Raw genomic sequence first — 12,877 nt, 5'->3', positions numbered from 1 at the left:
GGTTTTTATGTGTCACTGGCACAGGAGCCAGTCAGGCATCGACCATGCTCAATGGTGCTTTTTACATGCCACTGCAATGACCACACTTGAATGGTGGTTTTTATGGTGCCCTGCACAGGAGCCAGTCAGGCATCGACCATGCTCAAATGGTGCTTTTTACATGCCACTGGCATGACCACACTTGAATGGTGTTTTTATGTGTCACTGGCACAGGAGCCAGTCAGGCATCGACCATGCTCAAATGGTGCTTTTTACATGCCAGTGGCAATGACCACACTTGAATGGTGTTTTTTGTATTGTCACTGGCACAGGAGCAGTCAGGCATCGACCATGCTCAAATGGTGCTTTTTACATGCCACTGGCAATGACCACACTTGATGGTGTTTTTATGTGTCACTGGCACAGGAGCAGTCAGGCATCGACCATGCTCAAATGGTGCTTTTTACATGCCACTGGCAATGACGACACTTGAATGGTGTTTTTATATGTGTCACTGGCACAGGAGCCGTCAGGCATCGACCATGCTCAAATGGTCTGTTTTACATGCCACTGGCAATGACCACACTTGAATGGTGTTTTTATTGTCACTGGCACAGGAGCCAGTCAGGCATCGACCATGCTCAAATGGTGCTTTTTACATGCCACTGGCAATGACGACACTTGAATGGTGTTTTTATGTGTCACTGGCACAGGAGCCAGTCAGGCATCGACCATGCTCAAATGGTGCTTTTTACATGCCACTGGCAATGACACACTTGAATGGTGTTTTATGTGTCACTGGCACAGGAGCCAGTCAGGCATCGACCATGCTCAAATGGTGCTTTTTACATGCCACTGGCAATGACCACACTTGAATGGTGTTTTTATGTGTCACTGGCACAGGAGCCAGTCAGGCATCGACCATGCTCAAATGGTGCTTTTTACATGCCACTGGCAATGACCACACTTGAATGGTGTTTTTATGTGTCACTGGCACAGGAGCCAGTCAGGCATCGACCATGCTCAAATGGTGCTTTTTCATGCCACTGGCAATGACCACACTTGAATGGTGTTTTTATGTGTCCTGGCACAGGAGCCAGTCAGGCATCGACCATGCTCAAATGGTGCTTTTTACATGCCACTGGCAATGACGACACTTGAATGGTGTTTTTATGTGTCACTGGCACAGGAGCCAGTCAGGCATCGACCATGCTCAAATGGTGCTTTTTACATGCCACTGGCAATGACGACACTTGAATGGTGTTTTTATGTGTCACTGGCACAGGAGCCAGTCAGGCATCGACCATGCTCAAATGGTGCTTTTTACACATGCCACTGGCAATGACGACACTTGAATGGTGTTTTTATGTGTCACTGGCACAGGAGCCGTCAGGCATCGACCATGCTCAAATGTGGCTTTTTACATGCCACTGGCAATGACGACACTTGAATGTGTTTTTATGTGTCACTCACTGGCACAGGAGCCAGTCAGCATCGACCATGCTCAAATGGTGCTTTTTACATGCCACTGGCAATGACGACACTTGAATGGTGTTTTTTATGTTCACTTCACTGGCACAGGAGCCAGTCAGGCATCGACCATGCTCAAATGGTGCTTTTTACATGCCACTGGCAATGACGACACTTGAATGGTGTTTTTTATGTTCACTGGCACAGGAGCCAGTCAGGCATCGACCATGCTCAAATGGTGCTTTTTACATGCCACTGGCAATGACCACACTTGAATGGTGTTTTTATGTGTCACTGGCACAGGAGCCAGTCAGGCATCGACCATGCTCAAATGGTGCTTTTTACATGCCACTGCAATGACGACACTTGAATGGTGTTTTTATGTGTCACTGGCACAGGAGCCAGTCAGGCATCGACCATGCTCAAATGGTGCTTTTTACATGCCACTGCAATGACCACACTTGAATGGTGTTTTTATGTGTCACTGGCACAGGGGCCAGTCCAGGCATCGACCATGCTCGAATGGTGCTTTTTACATGCCACTGGCAATGACCACACTTGAATGGTGTTTTTATGTGTCACTGGCACAGGAGCCAGTCAGGCATCGACCATGCTCAAATGGTGCTTTTTACATGCCACTGGCATGACCACACTTGAATGGTGTTTTTATGTGTCACTGGCACAGGAGCCAGTCAGGCATCGACCATGCTCAAATGGTGCTTTTTTACATTGCCACTGGCAATGACGACACTTGAATGGTGTTTTTATGTGTCACTGGCACAGGAGCCAGTCAGGCATCGACCATGCTCAAATGGTGCTTTTTACATGCCACTGGCAATGACCACACTTGAATGGTGGTTTTTATGTGTCACTGGCACAGGAGCCAGTCAGGCATCGACCATGCTCAAATGGTGCTTTTTACATGCCACTGGCAATGACGACACTTGAATGGTTGTTTTATTATGTGTCACTGGCACAGAGCCAGTCAGGCATCGACCATGCTCAAATGGTGCTTTTTACATGCCACTGGCAATGACGACACTTGAATGGTGTTTTTATGTGTCACTGGCACAGGAGCCAGTCAGGCATCGACCATGCTCGAATGGTGCTTTTTACATGCCACTGGCAATGACCACACTTGAATGTGTTTTTATGTGTCACTGGCACAGGAGCCAGTCAGGCATCGACCATGCTCAAATGGTGCTTTTACATGCCACTGGCAATGACCACACTTGAATGGTGTTTTTATGTGTCACTGGCACAGGAGCCAGTCAGGCATCGACCATGCTCAAATGGTGCTTTTTACATGCCACTGGCAATGACCACACTTGAATGGTGTTTTTATATGTGTCACTGGCACAGGAGCCAGTCAGGCATCGACCATGCTCAAATGGTGCTTTTACATGCCACTGGCATGACCACACTTGAATGGTGTTTTTTATGTGTCACTGGCACAGGAGCAGTCAGGCATCGACCATGCTCAAATGGTGCTTTTACATGCCACTGGCAAGACGACACTTGAATGGTGTTTTTATGTGTCACTGGCACAGGAGCCAGCCAGTCAGGCATCGACCATGCTCAAATGGTGCTTTTTACATGCCACGGCAATGACGACACTTGAATGGTGTTTTTATGTGTCACTGGCACAGGAGCCAGTCAGGCATCGACCATGCTCAAATGGTGCTTTTTACATGCCACTGGCAATGACGACACTTGATGGTGTTTTTATGTGTCACTGGCACAGGAGCCAGTCAGGCATCGACCATGCTCAAATGGTGCTTTTTACATGCCACTGGCATGACGACACTTGAATGGTGTTTTTATGTGTCACTGGCACAGGAGCCATCAGGCATCGACCATGCTCAATGGTGCTTTTTACATGCCACTGGCAATGACGACACTTGAATGGTGTTTTTATGTGTCCACTGGCACAGGAGCCAGTCAGGCATCGACCATGCTCAAATGGTGCTTTTTACATGCCACTGGCAATGACGACACTTGAATGGTGTTTTTTATGTGTCACTGGCACAGGAGCCAGTCAGGCATCGACCATGCTCAAATGGTGCTTTTTACATGCCACTGGCAATGACCACACTTGAATGGTGTTTTTATGTGTCACTGGCACAGGAGCCAGTCAGGCATCGACCATGCTCAAATGGTGCTTTTTACATGCCACTGGCAATGACGACACTTGAATGGTGTTTTTATGTGTCACTGGCACAGGAGCCAGTCAGGCATCGACCATGCTCAAATGGTGCTTTTTTACATGCCACTGGCAATGACCACACTTGAATGGTGTTTTTATGTGTCACTGGCACAGGGGCCAGTCAGCATCGACCATCGCTCGAATGGTGCTTTTTACATGCCACTGGCAATGACCACACTTGAATGGTGTTTTTATGTGTCACTGCACACAGGAGCCAGTCAGGCATCGACCATGCTCAAATGGTGCTTTTTACATGCCACTGGCATGACCACACTTGAATGGTGTTTTTTATGTGTCACTGGCACAGGAGCCAGTCAGGCATCGACCATGCTCAAATGGTGCTTTTTACATGCCACTGGCAATGACGACACTTGAATGGTGTTTTTATGTGTCACTGGCACAGGAGCCAGTCAGCATCGACCATGCTCAAATGGTGCTTTTACATGCCACTGGCAATGACCACACTTGAATGGTGTTTTTTATGTGTCACTGGCACAGGAGCCAGTCAGGCATCGACCATGCTCAAATGGTGCTTTTTACATGCCACTGGCAATGACGACACTTGAATGGTGTTTTTATGTGTCACTTGGCACAGGAGCCAGTCAGGCATCGACCATGCTCAAATGGTGCTTTTTACATGCCACTGGCAATGACGACACTTGAATGGTGTTTTTTATGTTCACTGGCACAGGAGCCAGTCAGGCCTCGACCATGCTCGAATGGTGCTTTTTACATGCCACTGGCAATGACCACACTTGAATGGTGTTTTATGTGTCACTGGCACAGGAGCCAGTCAGGCATCGACCATGCTCAAATGGTGCTTTTTACACTGCCACTGGCAATGACCACACTTGAATGGTGTTTTTATATGTGTCACTGGCACAGGAGCCATCAGGCATCGACCATGCTCAAATGGTGCTTTTTACATGCCACTGGCAATGACACACTTGAATGGTGTTTTTATGTGTCACTGGCACAGGAGCCAGTCAGGCATCGACCATGCTCAATGGTGCTTTTTACATGCCACTGGCAATGACGACACTTGAATGGTGTTTTTATGTGTCACTGGCACAGGAGCCAGTCAGGCATCGACCATGCTCAAATGGTGCTTTTTACATGCCACTGGCAATGACCACACTTGAATGGTGTTTTTATGTGTCACTGGCACAGGAGCCAGTCAGGCATCGACCATGCTCAAATGGTGCTTTTTACATGCCACTGGCAATGACCACACTTGAATGGTGTTTTTATGTGTCACTGGCACAGGAGCCAGTCAGGCATCGACCATGCTCAAATGGTGCTTTTTACATGCCACTGGCAATGACCACACTTGAATGGTGTTTTATGTGTCACTGGCACAGGAGCCAGTCAGGCATCGACCATGCTCAATGGTGCTTTTTACATGCCACTGGCAATGACGACACTTGAATGGTGTTTTTATTGTGTCACTGGCACAGGAGCCAGTCAGGCATCGACCATGCTCAAATGTGCTTTTTACATGCCACTGGCAATGACCACACTGAATGGTGTTTTTATGTGTCACTGGCACAGGAGCCAGTCAGGCATCGACCATGCTCAAATGGTGCTTTTTACATGCCACTGGCAATGACGACACTTGAATGGTGTTTTTATGTGTCACTGGCACAGGAGCCAGTCAGGCATCGACCATGCTCAAATGGTGCTTTTTACATGCCACTGGCAATGACGACCTTGAATGGTGTTTTTATGTGTCACTGGCACAGGAGCCAGTCAGGCATCGACCATGCTCGAATGGTGCTTTTTACATGCCACTGGCAATGACCACACTTGAATGGTGTTTTTTATGTGTCACTGGCACAGAGCCAGTCAGGCATCGACCATGCTCAAATGGTGCTTTTTACATGCCACTGGCAATGACCACACTTGAATGGTGTTTTTATGTGTCACTGGCACAGGAGCCAGTCAGGCACGACCATGCTCAAATGGTGCTTTTTACATGCCACTGGCAATGACGACACTTGAATGGTGTTTTTATGTGTCACGGCACAGGAGCCAGTCAGGCATCGACCATGCTCAAATGGTGCTTTTTACATGCCACTGGCAATGACGACACTTGAATGGTGTTTTTATGTGTCACTGGCACAGGAGCCAGTCAGGCATCGACCATGCTCAAATGGTGCTTTTTACATGCCACTGGCAATGACCACACTTGAATGGTGTTTTATGTGTCACTGGCACAGGAGCCAGTCAGGCATCGACCTGCTCAAATGGTGCTTTTTACATGCCACTGGCAATGACCACACTTGAATGGTTTTTTATGTGTCACTGGCACAGGAGCCAGTCAGGCATCGACCATGCTCAAATGGTGCTTTTTACATGCCACTGGCAATGACCACACTTGAATGGTGTTTTTATGTGTCACTGGCACAGGAGCCAGTCAGGCATCGACCATGCTCAAATGGTGCTTTTTACATGCCACTGGCAATGACGACACTTGAATGTTTTTTTATGTGTCACTGGCACAGGAGCCAGTCAGGCATCGACCATGCTCAAATGGTGCTTTTTACATGCCAGTGGCAATGACCACACTTGAATGGTGTTTTTATGTGTCACTGGCACAGGAGCCAGTCAGCATCGACCATGCTCAAATGGTGCTTTTTACATGCCACTGGCAATGACCACACTTGAATGGTGTTTTTATGTGTCACTGGCACAGAGCCAGTCAGGCATCGACCATGCTCAAATGGTGCTTTTTACATGCCACTGGCAATGACCACACTTGAATGGTGTTTTTATGTGTCACTGGCACAGGAGCCAGTCAGGCATCGACCATGCTCAAATGGTGCTTTTTACATGCCACTGGCAATGACGACACTTGAATGGTGTTTTTATGTGTCACTGGCACAGGAGCCAGTCAGGCATCGACCATGCTCAAATGGTGCTTTTTACATGCCCCCTGGCAATGACCACACTTGAATGGTGTTTTTATGTGTCACTGGCACAGGAGCCAGTCAGGCATCGACCATGCTCAAATGGTGCTTTTTACATGCCACTGGCAATGACCACACTTGAATGGTGTTTTATGTGTCACTGGCACAGGAGCCAGTCAGGCATCGACCATGCTCAATGGTGCTTTTTACATGCCACTGGCAATGACCACACTTGAATGGTGTTTTTATGTGTCACTGGCCTGGCACAGGACCAGTCAGGCATCGACCATGCTCAATGGTGCTTTTTACATGCCACTGGCAATGACGACACTTGAATGGTGTTTTTATGTGTCACTGGCACAGGAGCCAGTCAGGCATCGACCATGCTCAAATGGTGCTTTTTCATGCCACTGGCAATGACCACACTTGAATGGTGTTTTGTTTGTGTCACTGGCACAGGAGCCAGTCAGGCATCGACCATGCTCAAATGGTGCTTTTTACATGCCACTGGCAATGACCACACTTGAATGGTGTTTTTATGTGTCACTGGCACAGGAGCCAGTCAGGCATCGACCATGCTCAAATGGTGCTTTTTACATGCCACTGGCAATGACCACACTTGAATGGTGTTTTTTATGTGTCACTGGCACAGGAGCCAGTCAGGCATCGACCATGCTCAAATGGTGCTTTTTACATGCCACTGGCAATGACCACACTTGAATGGTGTTTTTTATGTGTCACTGGCCAGGAGCCAGTCAGGCATCGACCATGCTCAAATGGTGCTTTTTACATGCCACTGGCAATGACCACACTTGAATGGTGTTTTTATGGTCCACTGGCACAGGAGCCAGTCAGCATCGACCATGCTCAAATGGTGCTTTTTACATGCCACTGGCAATGACCACACTTGAATGGTGTTTTATGTGTCACTGGCACAGGCCAGTCAGGCATCGACCATGCTCAAATGGTGCTTTTTACATGCCACTGGCAATGACGACACTTGAATGGTGTTTTTATGTGTCACTGGCACAGGAGCCAGTCAGGCATCGACCATGCTCAAATGGTGCTTTTTACATGCCACTGGCAATGACCACACTTGAATGGTGTTTTTATGTGTCACTGGCACAGGAGCCAGTCAGCATCGACCATGCTCAAATGGTGCTTTTTACATGCCACTGGCAATGACCACACTTGAATGGTGTTTTTATGTGTCACTGGCACAGGAGCCAGTCAGGCATCGACCATGCTCAAATGGTGCTTTTTACATGCCACTGGCAATGACCACACTTGAATGGTGTTTTATGTGTCACTGGCACAGGAGCCAGTCAGGCATCGACCATGCTCAAATGGTGCTTTTTACATGCCACTGGCAATGACCACACTTGAATGGTGTTTTTATGTGTCACTGGCACAGGAGCCAGTCAGGCATCGACCATGCTCAATGGTGCTTTTTACATGCCACTGGCAATGACCACACTTGAATGGTGTTTTTATGTGTCACTGGCACAGGAGCCAGTCAGGCATCGACCATGCTCAAATGGTGCTTTTTACATGCCACTGGTAATGACCACACTTGAATGGTGTTTTTATGTGTCACTGGCACAGGAGCCAGTCAGGCATCGACCATGCTCAAATGGTGCTTTTTACATGCCACTGGTAATGACCACACTTGAATGGTGTTTTTATGTGTCACTGGCACAGGAGCCAGTCAGGCATCGACCATGCTCAAATGGTGCTTTTTACATGCCACTGGTAATGACCACACTTGAATGTGTTTTTATGTGTCACTGGCACAGGAGCCAGTCAGCATCGACCATGCTCAAATGGTGCTTTTTACATGCCACTGGCATGACCACACTTGAATGGTGTTTTTATGTGTCACTGGCACAGGAGCCAGTCAGGCATCGACCATGCTCAAATGGTGCTTTTTACATGCCACTGGTAATGACCACACTTGAATGGTGTTTTTATGTGTCACTGGCACAGGAGCCAGTCAGGCATCGACATGCTCAAATGGTGCTTTTTACATGCCACTGGCAATGACCACACTTGAATGGTGTTTTTTATGTGTCACTGGCACAGGAGCCAGTCAGGCATCGACCATGCTCAAATGGTGCTTTTTACATGCCACTGGCAATGACCACACTTGAATGTGTTTTTATGTGTCACTGGCACAGGAGCCAGTCAGGCATCGACCATGCTCAAATGGTGCTTTTTACATGCCACTGCAATGACCACACTTGAATGGTGTTTTTATGTGTCACTGGCACAGGAGCCAGTCAGGCATCGACCATGCTCAAATGTGCTTTTTACATGCCACTGGCAATGACCACACTTGAATGGTTTTTTTATGTGTCACTGGCACAGGAGCCAGTCAGGCATCGACCATGCTCAAATGGTGCTTTTTACATGCCACTGGCAATGACCACACTTGAATGGTGTTTTTATGTGTCACTGGCACAGGAGCCAGTCAGCATCGACCATGCTCAAATGGTGCTTTTTACATGCCACTGGCAATGACCACACTTGAATGGTGTTTTTATGTGTCACTGGCACAGGAGCCAGTCAGGCATCGACCATGCTCAAATGGTGCTTTTTACATGCCACTGGCAATGACCACACTGAATGGTGTTTTTATGTGTCACTGGCACAGGAGCCAGTCAGGCACGACCATGCTCAAATGGTGCTTTTTACATGCCACTGGCAATGACCACACTTGAATGGTGTTTTTATGTGTCACTGGCACAGGAGCCAGTCAGGCATCGACCATGCTCAAATGGTGCTTTTTACATGCCACTGGCAATGACCACACTTGAATGGTGTTTTTTGTGTCACTGGCACAGGAGCCAGTCAGGCATCGACCATGCTCAAATGGTGCTTTTTACATGCCACTGGCAATGACCACACTTGAATGGTGTTTTTATGTGTCACTGGCACAGGAGCCAGTCAGGCATCGACCATGCTCAAATGGTGCTTTTTACATGCCAGTGGCAATGACCACACTTGAATGGTGTTTTTATGTGTCACTGGCACAGGAGCCAGTCAGGCATCAACCATGCTCGAATGGTGCTTTTTACATGCCAGTGGCAATGACCACACTTGAATGGTGTTTTTTTGTGTCACTGGCACAGGAGCCAGTCAGGCATCGACCATGCTCAAATGGTGCTTTTTACATGCCACTGGCAATGACCACACTTGAATGGTGTTTTTATGTGTCACTGGCACAGGAGCCAGTCAGGCATCGACCATGCTCAAATGGTGCTTTTTACATGCCACTGGCAATGACCACACTTGAATGGTGTTTTTATGTGTCACTGGCACAGGAGCCAGTCAGGCATCGACCATGCTCAAATGGTGCTTTTTACATGCCACTGGCAATGACCACACTTGAATGGTGTTTTTATGTGTCACTGGCACAGGAGCCAGTCAGGCATCGACCATGCTCAAATGGTGCTTTTTACATGCCACTGGCAATGACCACACTTGAATGGTGTTTTTATGTGTCACTCTGGCACAGGAGCCAGTCAGGCATCGACCATGCTCAAATGGTGCTTTTTACATGCCACTGGCAATGACCACACTTGAATGGTGTTTTTATGTGTCACTGGCACAGGAGCCAGTCAGGCATCGACCATGCTCAAATGGTGCTTTTTACATGCCACTGGCAATGACCACACTTGAATGGTGTTTTTATGTGTCACTGGCACAGGAGCCAGTCAGGCATCGACCATGCTCAAATGGTGCTTTTTACATGCCACTGGCAATGACCACACTTGAATGGTGTTTTTATGTGTCACTGGCACAGGAGCCAGTCAGGCATCGACCATGCTCAAATGGTGCTTTTTACATGCCACTGGCAATGACCACACTTGAATGGTGTTTTTATGTGTCACTGGCACAGGAGCCAGTCAGGCATCGACCATGCTCAAATGGTGCTTTTTACATGCCACTGGCAATGACCACACTTGAATGGTGTTTTTGTGTCACTGGCACAGGAGCCAGTCAGGCATCGACCATGCTCAAATGGTGCTTTTTACATGCCACTGGCAATGACGACACTTGAATGGTGTTTTTATGTGTCACTGGCACAGGAGCCAGTCAGGCATCGACCATGCTCAAATGGTGCTTTTACATGCCACTGGCAATGACCACACTTGAATGGTGTTTTTATGTGTCACTGGCACAGGAGCCAGTCAGGCATCGACCATGCTCAAATGGTGCTTTTTACATGCCACTGGCAATGACGACACTTGAATGGTGTTTTTATGTGTCACTGGCACAGGAGCCAGTCAGGCATCGACCATGCTCAAATGGTGCTTTTTACATGCCACTGGCAATGACGACACTTGAATGGTGTTTTTATGTGTCCACTGGCACAGGAGCCAGTCAGGCATCGACCATGCTCAAATGGTGCTTTTTACATGCCACTGGCAATGACCACACTTGAATGGTGTTTTTATGTGTCACTGGCACAGGAGCCAGTCAGGCATCGACCATGCTCAAATGGTGCTTTTTACATGCCACTGGCAATGACCACACTTGAATGGTGTTTTTATGTGTCACTGGCACAGGAGCCAGTCAGGCATCGACCATGCTCAAATGGTGCTTTTTACATGCCACTGGCAATGACCACACTTGAATGGTGTTTTTATGTGTCACTGGCACAGGAGCCAGTCAGGCATCGACCATGCTCAATGGTGCTTTTTACATGCCACTGGCAATGACCACACACTTGAATGTGTTTTTATGTGTCACTGGCACAGGAGCCAGTCAGGCATCGACCATGCTCAAATGGTGCTTTTTACATGCCACTGGCAATGACCACACTTGAATGGTGTTTTTATGTGTCACTGGCACAGGAGCCAGTCAGGCATCGACCATGCTCAAATGGTGCTTTTTACATGCCACTGGTAATGACCACACTTGAATGGTGTTTTTATGTGTCACTGGCACAGGAGCCAGTCAGGCATCGACCATGCTCAAATGGTGCTTTTTACATGCCACTGGTAATGACCACACTTGAATGGTGTTTTTATGTGTCACTGGCACAGGAGCCAGTCAGGCATCGACCATGCTCAATGGTGCTTTTTACATGCCACTGGTAATGACCACACTTGAATGGTGTTTTTATGTGTCACTGGCACAGGAGCCAGTCAGGCATCGACCATGCTCAAATGGTGCTTTTTACATGCCACTGGTAATGACCACACTTGAATGGTGTTTTTTATGTTCACTGGCACAGGAGCCAGTCAGGCATCGACCATGCTCAAATGGTGCTTTTTACATGCCACTGGTAATGACCACACTTGAATGGTGTTTTTATGTGTCACTGGCACAGGAGCCAGTCAGGCATCGACCATGCTCAAATGGTGCTTTTACATGCCACTGGCAATGACGACACTTGAATGGTGTTTTTATGTGTCACTGGCACAGGAGCCAGTCAGGCATCGACCATGCTCAAATGGTGCTTTTTACATGCCACTGGCAATGACCACACTTGAATGGTGTTTTTATGTGTCACTGGCACAGGAGCCAGTCGGCATCGACCATGCTCAATGGTGCTTTTTACATGCCACTGGCAATGACCACACTTGAATGGTGTTTTTATGTGTCACTGGCACAGGAGCCAGTCAGGCATCGACCATGCTCAAATGGTGCTTTTTACATGCCACTGGCAATGACCACACTTGAATGGTGTTTTTATGTGTCACTGGCACAGGAGCCAGTCAGGCATCGACCATGCTCAATGGTGCTTTTTACATGCCACTGGCAATGACCACACTTGAATGGTGTTTTTATGTGTCACTGGCACAGGAGCCAGTCAGGCATCGACCATGCTCAAATGGTGCTTTTTACATGCCACTGGCAATGACCACACTTGAATGGTGTTTTTATGTGTCACTGGCACAGGAGCCAGTCAGGCATCGACCATGCTCAAATGGTGCTTTTTACATGCCACTGGCAATGACCACACTTGAATGGTGTTTTTATGTGTCACTGGCACAGGAGCCAGTCAGGCATCGACCATGCTCAATGGTGCTTTTTACATGCCACTGGCAATGACCACACTTGAATGGTGTTTTTATGTGTCACTGGCACAGGAGCCAGTCAGGCATCGACCATGCTCGAATGGTGCTTTTTACATGCCACTGGCAATGACCACACTTGAATGGTGTTTTTTATGTGTCACTGGCACAGGAGCCAGTCAGGCATCGACCATCGACCATGCTCAAATGGTGCTTTTTACATGCCACTGGCAATGACCACACTTGAATGGTGTTTTTATGTGTCACTGGCACAGGAGCCAGTCAGG

This window comes from Octopus sinensis, linkage group LG3 (genome assembly GCF_006345805.1).
Source record: "Octopus sinensis linkage group LG3, ASM634580v1, whole genome shotgun sequence".
In the NCBI taxonomy this organism is placed as follows: domain Eukaryota; kingdom Metazoa; phylum Mollusca; class Cephalopoda; order Octopoda; family Octopodidae; genus Octopus; species Octopus sinensis.
Note: the sequence above shows the minus strand (reverse complement) of the source record.